The sequence below is a fragment of the Silene latifolia genome, chromosome 11, assembly GCF_048544455.1.
Source record: "Silene latifolia isolate original U9 population chromosome 11, ASM4854445v1, whole genome shotgun sequence".
Taxonomy (NCBI): Eukaryota; Viridiplantae; Streptophyta; class Magnoliopsida; order Caryophyllales; family Caryophyllaceae; genus Silene; species Silene latifolia.
Window position 1 is genome coordinate 167,386,543 of NC_133536.1, and position 11,648 is coordinate 167,398,190.

An 11,648-nucleotide genomic window follows, 5' to 3' on the forward strand; every position below is an offset into this window, starting at 1 on the left:
TGAAAGGAATCGAGACTTCCAAATTCTTCACAATTTCCATAAATTTTCCAAGTTGGTCATCAAATTCGGGCTTGGCTTGACGACTCGGAAAAGGAAGTCTAATCACAATGGGCTCCTTCTCCTTGACCTTGTCTTCATTTTTCTTTGAAATTTCTTCTTTTGATTGTTCTCCATCTTTGGAGTTTTGCACAACTTCTTCCTTATCACTAGCTTCCACAACTTCATTCTCAACTTGCTTCTTCGGTGCTTCATACCTTGTACCACTTCTCAAGTGAATGTCACTAACCGTTTCATGTCTTGGGGGATTACTTTGAGGTGGTAATTGCCCCTTTTGTCTTTGTGAGCTTGAAGATGCTAGTTGAGTCAATTGGGTTTCCAACATTTTGGTGTGAGCTAGGATGTTGTTGATGGTGGTTTCCTTTGCTTGACTATCTTTTTGCATTTGAGTGAAAAACTCTTGTTGATTTTTTTGCATTTGAAGGACCGCTTTTTTAACATCAAAACCTTGGTCATTTTGTTGATTGTATGGAGATTGATTTTGGTAACCTTGGTTTTGGTTGTAAAAGGGTCTTTGATTTTGGTTCCTCATGGGAGGTGGGGTGTATGTTGTTTGAGGGTTTTTAACATTTTGGCTTTTGTATGAGAGATTTGGATGGAATTTGGTGTTTTCATTGTAATAGTTGGAATAAGGGGTACCACTCTTGTATTCTTGGAAAGCATTCACTTGTTCATTTGTTCCCCTACATTCACTTGGGTCATGTCCCAAAGTTCCACAATTCTCACATATCCCACTTGGGATTGATGAAGATGCCGTCATGGCATTAACATGATGCTTTGGTGATTTTGAGACTTCTTCAAGTCTAGCCATAGCCTTTTCAAACTTCAAATTAATGGTATCAATGTGAGCACTAAGTTGAGCACCCAACTAAATAACGGAGTCCACTTCATGCTTTCCTCCTCTAGTAGCCTTGCGAGGTCTACTATATTGTGAGTTATGGACCGCCATTTCCTCAATTTTGTTCCAAGTTTGATTGTCATCAACTTCGGTGAACATTCCAATTGATCCCATGTTGAGAATGTTCCTTGAATCTTCATATAGACCGTTCCAAAATGGTTGTACCAAGAACCACTCGCTAAGTCCATGGTGAGGACATGAGCGACAAATTCCTTTGAACCGCTCCCAAGCTTCATACAAAGATTCTTCATCCCTTTGCTTAAAACCCATAATTTGAGCTCTTAGCATGTTAGTCTTTTCCGGTGGGTAGAACTTTTTGTAGAAAGCTAGAGCCAACTTTTTCAAAGAATCAATTCCGAGAGTGGCCTTATCAAGGCTCTTCAACCATTGTTTCGCGGTGCCAAATAGAGAAAAAGGAAATAAGACCCATCGAATTTGGTCTTGAGTTACACCGGTTTGAGAAATCGCATCACAATAGTCACAAAAAGCCACCATATGAGAGTGAGGGTCTTCACTAGGCATCCCCCCAAATTGGCTTCTTTCGACTAATTGGATAAATGCGGATTTGTCAATGAAATTTCCGGTTAGATGTTGTGGTGTGGGAGTACCATTGGGTAGGTTCTCCTAGGTTGGTACGGAATGTGATGAAAACTAAGGCATTGTGGGTTGATTTTGTGGTTGATTTTGTGTTGGGTCCTCCTCACCTTCTCTTGCAAAAGGGTTGATGAACTCAATAGTTGGTTGAATATCTATAACCTCACTAATACCTCTCAAATTTCTCCTAGCAAATCTTCTATTGGTTGTCAAATTCTTTCAATTTCACGATCAAAGGGTAACAAGTCACCTTGTGACCTTCTAGTCATGCAAAATATCAAACAACTCGAAAACAATTAGAACAAACCTTGAGGAGTTTTACTTCCTCAAGGCAAAGAAAGACACAACTAATAACAATAAAAGAAAATCTAAATCAAGTTAACATCGTTCCCGGCAACGGCGCCATTTTTGGTCGGACTAAATCTTTTCGGTAACTTTTCATTAGGAGCACCTAGACCAAAACACAATTTATAGCTTCACAAACAACTCTACAATTAGTAAAGAGGCAAGTAAAGGTCGGATCCCAAGGGACGAGAATTGAGATGAGATTTCTATTGCAACTAGTGGTGTCTTAGGGGTGTCACAATTGGGGTTGATGTAGAAGATCACTAAACCAGTCGTGGCCTTTACAACCACCTTGGGTGGCGGAATTTGTGTCTAAAGGTGTGGTTGTCGTGGATTTAAGACGGGAATTGTGACTTGTATGTTTGACGAATAAATGTAGGACCTGGGTGGTTGGCTAAGTCGGCTAAATTCGGTCCTAATGTGGTTTCTGGGTTGCTTCAGGTGGTGGTTGGTACGGTGGGTTATCAGGTTATGGTGGTTGAAACGGGTTTGTGTTTTTTATATGGGTTGTGTGTTGTTTGGTGGGTCGTGAGTAGTTGTGGTAGGTGGTGGGACCACCATAGGTCAAGGGAGACCACGGTGGTGGCCATGGGTTGTCACAGTGGTGGTAGGGTGGTGAGTGTTTGAGTTGAGTTGTTTTATGTCGGGTTTTCGGGGGACTGTTTAGGGCGTGGTTTTGTGGCTTAGTTAGGATGGATAGGTTGGTTGTTTCTGGTCGTCGGGGTTGGCCATGGTGCGGGCTAGGGTGTGGCAGGTTTGGGCGGTGCTGATGGTAGATAAGGGTGTCGTCATAGGTGGGTTAAAGGAGGGGGTTTGAACACGGTTTTTGCCATGATGTATGGTTGGTGTTTGTGTTTTGTCTTCACGTGGTTTTCACGGGATTGTGTGGGTGTGCATAAGTTTCTTTCATTTAATTATTAAGTGGGGTTTACGTAATCACTTACACGGAAAAACAATTAATTAAAGTAAATTTTAATTAATTAAAGTAATATAATGAATTGAATAATTAATAATAAAATTATAATATTTATGTTAGGTGACGATTTGTGAAGAAAGTATAATCGAATTCGGGTTGCATTAATTATTTGGATCGTTTTGAGCTGCTTATATGGAGTTGCTTAAAAGGTAGGATAGCTACTCAATCACTTTAATGTTTACTTGAATGATCTTAGCTGATTATATTGGTTGAATTAATTGGAATTATGATGGATGATATATAATTGTTGGTTGGTTGTACGGAGATGATTTGATTTATGACTACCTCAGCTCGTGACTGAGATGATTTGATTATTGAATACCCCAGCCCGTGTCTGAGATGAATTATACTATTCCCCAGCCTCGTGTCTGAGATGGGAAGAATGTTGTATAGCTCAGTTGTTTGCATTTTGATGTGACTCATATTTGAGCACATTTAGTCCCCGGATTAACCTCGTTCCTATGCTTTATAGCACGTATTTGGGTCATTTCTTATCTTTAGTTTCCCATTTTGCATATTCTTTGAGGTTATGTGTCCTTGGTAGGAGAGAATGTCTAACCTTGCATTTATGAGGCGGAATGGAGTTAAATTGATCGCATCTAATGACCAAGCATCAAAGAGGAGACAATACTAGAGGCCTAAGTAGATAATAAAGTGAAATGGGAAATGATGAAAGGATCCTTGCATCCCCGAAATGATCCTTGCGGATTGTTAAGGAGGAAAAGAAGAGAAGCAGTCTACCCAGGAATCCGAGCGGATCAGGCACGATCCGGGCGTCTCACAACAGCAAGATCCGAGCGTCTTGTGCCCAAGATGAGCGGATTGCAGCGCAAGGAGCCGAGCGTCTTTCCCTGGATCCGAGCAGAACCTAAGACAGAAGAGCCCTTGCCATACCTCAAGACGAGCAGATCGTGGCAAGACTAGCATGGGAATCCGCTCATCTCCTTCGAGAGGAGCATTTCCTCAATTTTTCTTAAGGACTTAATAATCATTTAAGGCCTTAATAACCCTAATCCTTGTACCTAATCTTTAGTATAATTACCCCTTTGTACTACCTAGATTAGCATCAAGCTTTAGTCAAGTTGTAATCAATCCATAATACTCTCAAAATAGTTATAATTTAGTTGTAATACAATTCTCAATATTAATCACATCTTAATCTTTCCTTAATTTCTCTATTGTTCATCCTTTATTTTGGGTAATTAGAAGATTATTTGGGTTTATTTGGAGGATTGACAACCTTCCATCAATCATCAAGTATTTCTATTATTCTTTGCTTTATTATTTGGAATCATCTTCATAGGTATAATTCTCTCTTAACCTTGTTTAATTATTGTTAATCACTTTTATTTATTCATCATGTTTTGCCTTGTTAGTATGATTGACAACCTTATTAGCATGCTAAACTTAATGATGAGTGAGTAGTTTCCTTAGCTAGGGTTAATGGTGAATTAGGGGAAACCAACATGGAGATTGATTTATGCTTAATCTAATATGTTTTCATAATTAAATTGCTTGCTTGTTGTGATTTCAACTTATGCACATGTTATGTTTGATGAAATGCGAGCCTATTAATCCTTGCATTTTTTATCCATCACCTATCTTTTCAATGAGGCTTGTAAGCTTATACACCAACTTGAGCCTCATTAGACCATGCATATAGTTGAATAGAAAGTATTATGTCGACTTGTAGGTGTTGTACAATCTAATCGACTCGGCTCCGGGACACAAACCTTCTTCGGGATTGTAAGCTTATACACTAACTCGATCCCATCATAACAATAAGTGCTTGCTATATAATTGAGAACATGTTTGTATGATCAACTCACATGAATCCCCTATGAACCCATGACACCCTAGTGCCTTTAATCAATTGTTTACAACCCCTTTATTTACCTTGCCTTGTTTTCATTAATTTACTTTCATCTTGTTGATTAGTTTAGTTGATCTTCTATCTCAACCCAAATTGTGACACCCTAAGACATAACCATTTGCAATTGAGAATCCTACATCAATACCCGTCCCTTGGAATCCGACCTTTACTTGCCTCTTTGCTAAGAGTAGTCTCTAAAGTTATAAATATTGTTTTGGTTGGTAGCTTTTGACGACGAGTTTAAACCACACCACATTTCATATCATGAGCACTTGCATTGGTTTCCCCAGACTGGTTCTCTCCAGGACTTGTCTCTGGGATGTTCTTGAGATTACCCCGGCCAGGGATTGGCGGGATGAACAGGAGCGTTGAAGGACTGATCATCCGCATACATTGGATTTGCATTTAATATTGTTCTTGTATTCATTTATTGTTGTTGTTTGGCTATTCCTACTCAACCTCGTGGTTGAAAGTGTATTCGTGAACACCTGTGATGAACTATAATGGGGAGCAGATTTGACAGGTGCTAAAGATTAGCTGACTTGGGAGCTATGGGATGCGTGAGGACTTGACTAGTCTATCTAGAAGTCTAGACCACATAGATTATTTAATCACTTAATTTATTTCCGCTGCGAGTTGTATCTTATTTTATATTATGTTTAGTTGGTTAATTTGTAATAAACATGCAGTCGCTAAATTTTATCTAAAGTACTTTGGTTTGTTGTACTTTGTTATTCACTACCTCGGGAAACCGAGAAAGTAACGGTCTCATTTACTTGGAAATGTCTTGCTAAAGGCTCCTAATTAAATGGGGGTGTTACAATACAACATCATCATCTTTCAATACTCATGGTATCAACATACGATATATTACAATCGGATTTGTATGATGTAAAGCTGAAGTTGACATGGTTGTTGCAACCCTATCAAAAATAAACCTAACCGGCTCTAACAAATGTAGCAGAGGTAAGTCGGGTATCGTATTCCACAGGGAGGCTACCCGTAGTCTATTTGTCTAACTAGGTCTATAGGTGTCACTAGGTTTTTTGTTTGTTTGAAGTGCTAGACTAAAACAAAAGGTAAAAGCAATAGATAAACTAAAATCGCTATAAAAGTAAGATGTGATCAAATATGGGAGAGAAATGCTAGGATTGTCGATTCACCATGATTTTCTAGGCATCCAATCTTAGGTCATAGGTTGGCATAAACTCGGTGTGCAGGGTACTGAAAAGGTCCTTCCGGTTCGCTATTCGCCCTAAAACATTACTAACTTAGCTTCCGCCCTCATTAGAATGTTTTAATGTTCACTGAAGGTCAAGGTGTACCAAATCAACTAGCTAAATGCATCGACTCAAGCAGCTAATTGATGTTAAACGCGGTGATTAAAAACCCAATCCTAATTCAGCCTATCCTAATCACCTAATCTTAATCTCCCTAATTACCATGGTTCCCCTATGTCCTAGCACAAGGGATTTAGCGACTCATGACGATGATAAAACTAACAACGATAGATAAAACTATACTAATTATGGTATAAAGATGAAATAACTGACAAGAGAATTAAATGCTTGCAAAAGGAAATAAAACTACCAATTAAAGAGGGAAATGAATTAGAAAACTCGAGTTCCGAGAAATAGCGAAAGCAACGTCGAACGAAAGTTTTGAAATTAATGATTGATTGAAAGATTAATGAAAGATACCTAAACCTAATTCAGTCTCTCCTATTTATAGGAAAGATATTCTATTGACCTAATACGATAGCTTAAGATATTAAGTAAATAAAGTTTACGCAAGAAAATATCGCGTCAGATAGCAAACTGGTCGATAGAGCACTTTCACACAGCTCGATCGAACATCTTCCAGCAAAAACCTCTCGATCGAGCATAAAAACCACTCGATCGATGAACACCAAAAAGCCACCTCTCGATCGAACATAGCAGGGGTTCGATCGAGGGCTTCTCACCACCACAAAGGTCTCGATCGAACACTTTAGCCAGCAAAAGCTCTCGATCGAGTTAACTGCCACTGAATCAGCCATAAGACGTTTGATTTAGCTTCCAAGACGTCTTCACGCATCCCAAGGTATAGGTTTTCCCGCTCCAATTCCTTCCATCTCCTAAATGCAAGCTAAAAGGGATAGTAAAAGGCTCAATTCCGTCTTCTTTGGTACATTCTTGCAATTAAGACAAAGCAAACCAAAGTATATGATTCGGGGGACATTTGTAGCATAATACTACGTAAAGCACATAGAAATGCGTGCAAACAAGGCTTAAAAAGACTAGAAGAAATGCACGCATCAGAAGTAGTCTTTCTTATGAAATGAAATTTATACATCAGAAGTAGTCTTTCTTAAAAAGACTTAAAAATACTATAAGAAATGCACGCATCAGTAACACTAAAACTTAGGATAGACGGTCTTTCAATAAGTTATTGAGAGACCAGTTTTCTGTACCGTTTTATTTGTATTTCGTTACGCTTTTGTTGTTGATCGTGACATAGTAATTTCGTACCTATTTACATACTAAATGTACCCATTTTATCTTTAATCAAGATTTATACCTATTTTATTACCTTTAGTACCACTGTTTCTTAAAACTGTAAAATAATCTCTTAATAAACTTATTAAGAGACCGTCTCTCACGAGACCTACCAAGTAAGTAATTACCATATACCTTCAATTGTTAAAATAAACTCACAAACTTGACAAAAAAAACTTTTTTGTAATGAGGAAAGAAGGGGAGGAAGAATTTGTGAAAATTAAATAGAGCCTCATTCATTTTTCTATAATTCTTTTTGTTAACTAAATAAGAAATTTTATATGAGACGACTTATGAAGAAAAACCTGTGACATACTAACGTTATTAGTTTGAGATAGAGGAAGCATAATTGCATTCTCCTAATCCTCCTATAACATACAGAGAAACTCAATACGATGATACAAGTTACGATAAATGTTAAAAAAACGAGAATAGGCGATATGTCATAAGAAACCCCGTGAATTTTCACGGGCAATTAAACTAGTTACTTATTAACAACACCCTAAAAAAGTTACCATGACAACAACAAACCATTTCCAAGCTTCTACACTGAAGAGTTATGAACGATTAACGCCTTATAGGGGGAGGGGGTGAATTAGGTGTACCTTTAAAAATTTTCTCCTAAGTGAGTTCAGAAGTAGGTAAAGCAGGTCTATGTCACAGTATGAATGACTGTGACACAGAACTAGCAGCGAGATTAATAAGAAATAAGCATAGGTAAATGAACGTAAAAGTAAATGAACAAACAATACGATGTTTTAAAAATTGGTTCAACCTCTACTCGGAGGCCTACGTCCAACCATTATTTTATTGCTTTTTTAGATAATTACTCAAACTTACAAAACCCCTTACAATGAAATAACTCGTCAGCATACTCCAGTTGCACTTGCTTGAAGCTACTCCGCTTCAAGACTTTCACTTGCTGAAAGCTACTCTGCCTCAAGACTTATGTTTTATCTCATAGGTTTACAGAGTCTGAATCTCAGTGATTCACTTAAGAACATGGAGATCACAATTAAGACTTAAACACGAGAATCATGGAACAAACTCAGATGTCATAGTGCAGCGAACTGATACATGGAGATTTTGCAGCGCTTTTGAAAATAATTGAAGACTTTAAGACTTAAAACGGTTTTGCAAACATTTCAAAGACAAAGCTTTAAATGCAGAAATGATTTGCAAAGTTTACTAAATAAATGTTGTTCAAAGTCTTAAGTTGTGAATGAGGGAAAGAGCTTCGTATATAGACAAGGAACACTACACCCTAAGAGTAGAGAAAATATTGTAATTAAAATCTAAGCTTTGTAAATGATGAAAACCTTCATTATATTAAAATGCTTTTGGAGTAGAATGACTGATTCACATCTACACAAGGCTCAATGAAAAGATTTCAACAACTTTGGAAAGATTTGATGATAAAGCAAAATGCATGGTTCCTTAAGTTAACGAAGACATGGTTCCCCTTTTTATGGAGAAGTATATGTACTTCTTTGAACCCAAAAGCTTAGATATTTTCGATATAATAAAGCATGTTACTCTCATAAGTTTTGCTTAAAATATTTCTGAAATAAAGTTGTAAAGATTTGTAAACTTAAATTTTTTCTTGAAAATTATCTCCACCCGTTGTGTCAGAAACCACAGTGTATTGCATTGTTGCATGGTTTTATAGTCACTTGACAATCTAAGAATGTTACACTACCTCGTTTACTACATGTGACTTAGGCTAGGCCTTTTCTTTATCTTCATCATTTTTACACCATCCTTGAGGAGTAATTGAGAGTTTCAATTTTTATTAAAAATAACTAAGAAGCAAATCATTAAATAACGACTAAACTTGACATCAACAACCAAGTGGTTCTAAGAAATTCCCCTTTTGATGATGGCAAGTTTTAATAATGTGTGATGTTCCCCCTAAACCCATGGTTAGTCGGTCTTTATGGCATTCACCATAAAACATATAAAACATGATAAAGATATAAAAGGTTCAAATTACTTAGCCTAAGTAGAATATCTAATCATGATAGCAAAACATATTACGGTGAACGGAAGTGTAAGACTTAAAGGATCACACATAAAATATAATTAAATTATTTTCTCTTCTTGACATCATTAAGGGAGGACAAACATAGTGACGGACAAAACTTGATATAATTTTACAACAAACAAATCAAGGGTCAACAAATAAAATAAGGATGGTTTGTAAAAGAATTTGAAAAACGTTAAGCCAAAATGGGTCAAGGTAATGGATAAGGGGGCTAAAAATGGGGTTAATTAAACATCATCAATATCCTCGTGACCTTTCCCCTTAAATATTTGCATATGCTCTAAGAATTCTTCATTGAAAGTTCAAATTTTCCGAAGTTCCTTATATGACTTCATGGTATCACTAGCCAATTGATAAGGTACCAGATGCAACATTCACGTTGACTGGGGCAGAGATCTATATTTTTCATCATTTTAACCTCCAACCCCTGATTTCGTTATTTGGAACTAGCTTGATGAGAATAGGCCTGTCATCTTCATTTTCCTCCAAGTTATCACTAATGATTTTGACGATTTTCTTATTAGTAGCATGGTAGAAGAATAATGGGTCAAGACTATTGTCGAACATATCATCTTCATTCAAATTTCCAACATATTTATGGAGTTCATCTTTATTTTCAACTCCAATATTCTGGTCATTTCCCTGAATTAGAGTAGTGGTTTTCTTTCTTGTCACAGTGGTACAGGTTTTGGCATCAGAGATGGAAAGAGATATAACCTTGGGTTTCTTAGAGGAAATGGGTACTTCAACAAATGTGCCTCCCAACTCTTCATGTACGGCAGTGGATTCGGTGGGAGAAGTCATTTGTTTCTTTGATCTTTTCTTTGGGTCGTAAGAAAATTGAAAGGTTTTAAGTTTCCGTTGGATGAGGCTTTTCGAGGCATTTTTGAAGTGTTGGTTTGGAAGCTACGAAGGAAGTGGAGAGGTTTTATTTTCGAATGTGAGTTAGGTGGCTTAATACAAAAATAACCCAAATGCAAGCATAATTGTTCATATTTTTCGAATCATACTTTTGTATGTAGTAAATTAATAATCAACTAGGGTAACCACATGTATATCCTCATCTTTAGTCAATCATTTACGAAAGTAAAATAATATGAGTCACATATTGTGACACCCCCATATACCAAGGATCCTTACCAAGACCTTCCCTAGCATATAAGGACATCACCATCTCGGTTGCCCGAGGATAGTAATAATCAAATGTTGATAAAAGAAAGATTAAGATACATTACAGTGATTAACAAAACTAAGATATACAAAAGGTACAATTCGAACTACTACTAACTATGTGAACTACACTTCTGCCGTGACTCGTGAAAGACTCATCCTGCCAAGTATCCAGCTATCATCTAAGACATCTCCTGCTAAGACTGACTGCTCACCATAAGGGATCACGGAAGACACAATAGAAACAAACAAGGAGACAAACCATACAAGGTCAGCTACTGAATAAACACACCAACCACTGACATCACAATACAGATACAACAAAACACACACTAGCCACATCTCCTCCAATCAATCACCATCACCAACTGTCCACTGGACCAGCCCTGCTAGTGGGAGACCTCAGCCGTACCCACCAAATCCCCGCTCATCATACCGGGCGATAACCCTATCCCATTAATGTGCACATCCCCTCTTGTGGCGGGTTCCACGGAGGTCGAAACTAGGGCGTGAAGCCACTCCCGCAAGTGACTCCACTCAGCCGAGGACGCACCTCGAGAACCAGAGACAAACAACCACAATCAGCTGTACCACAACAACGGTAATCAACACAACACAACACCAGCCAATTACCTCAACCAATTAGCCATATCAACAACAACAATCAAACCACATCAAAAGACACTCTAAATAACCAACAATACTGAGTAGGCAAACCTACCTTTAGCGCACCGCAGCGATTCCACCTCCGACCACAAGATGTCAAACAACCACGCAACACACCTATATAAACAGTATAGTTATCTATCACAACCACTATAACCCTAACTGAAAACAGCAACGACAATGATGATGACGATGACATATCTACGCATAGCTATCCGGCGTTAAGACCGCTACCCGACTCAATCAACCTATCCCCATGGCATAAGCATCTTCAAGGACCTCAAAGGAAGAAACTAGGGTGAAGGGAGGAAGAAGAGGCGACATTTACGTTTACAGAAGAGAGGCGGAAATGATTTGCGGTTATACGAAACATGATATATAACTTCTCGGTGTAAAAACTTCACTCGATCGAGTCACTAACTTACTCGATCGAGTGGCCCCTACTCGATCGAGCCTCCAAGCTACTCGATTGAGTGGCCTCGACTAGA

The 11,648-nt window shown here is 37.9% G+C and overlaps 1 non-coding gene across 1 annotated transcript; it reads left to right on the plus strand.

The window, feature by feature from the left end:
• Positions 1-1,136: 1,136 nt before the first annotated feature.
• On the plus strand, positions 1,137-1,243 carry LOC141615496 (small nucleolar RNA R71). The gene has a single exon (XR_012529916.1). It is a non-coding gene; the product is annotated as a small nucleolar RNA R71 (small nucleolar RNA).
• The last annotated feature ends 10,405 nt before the right edge of the window (positions 1,244-11,648 follow it).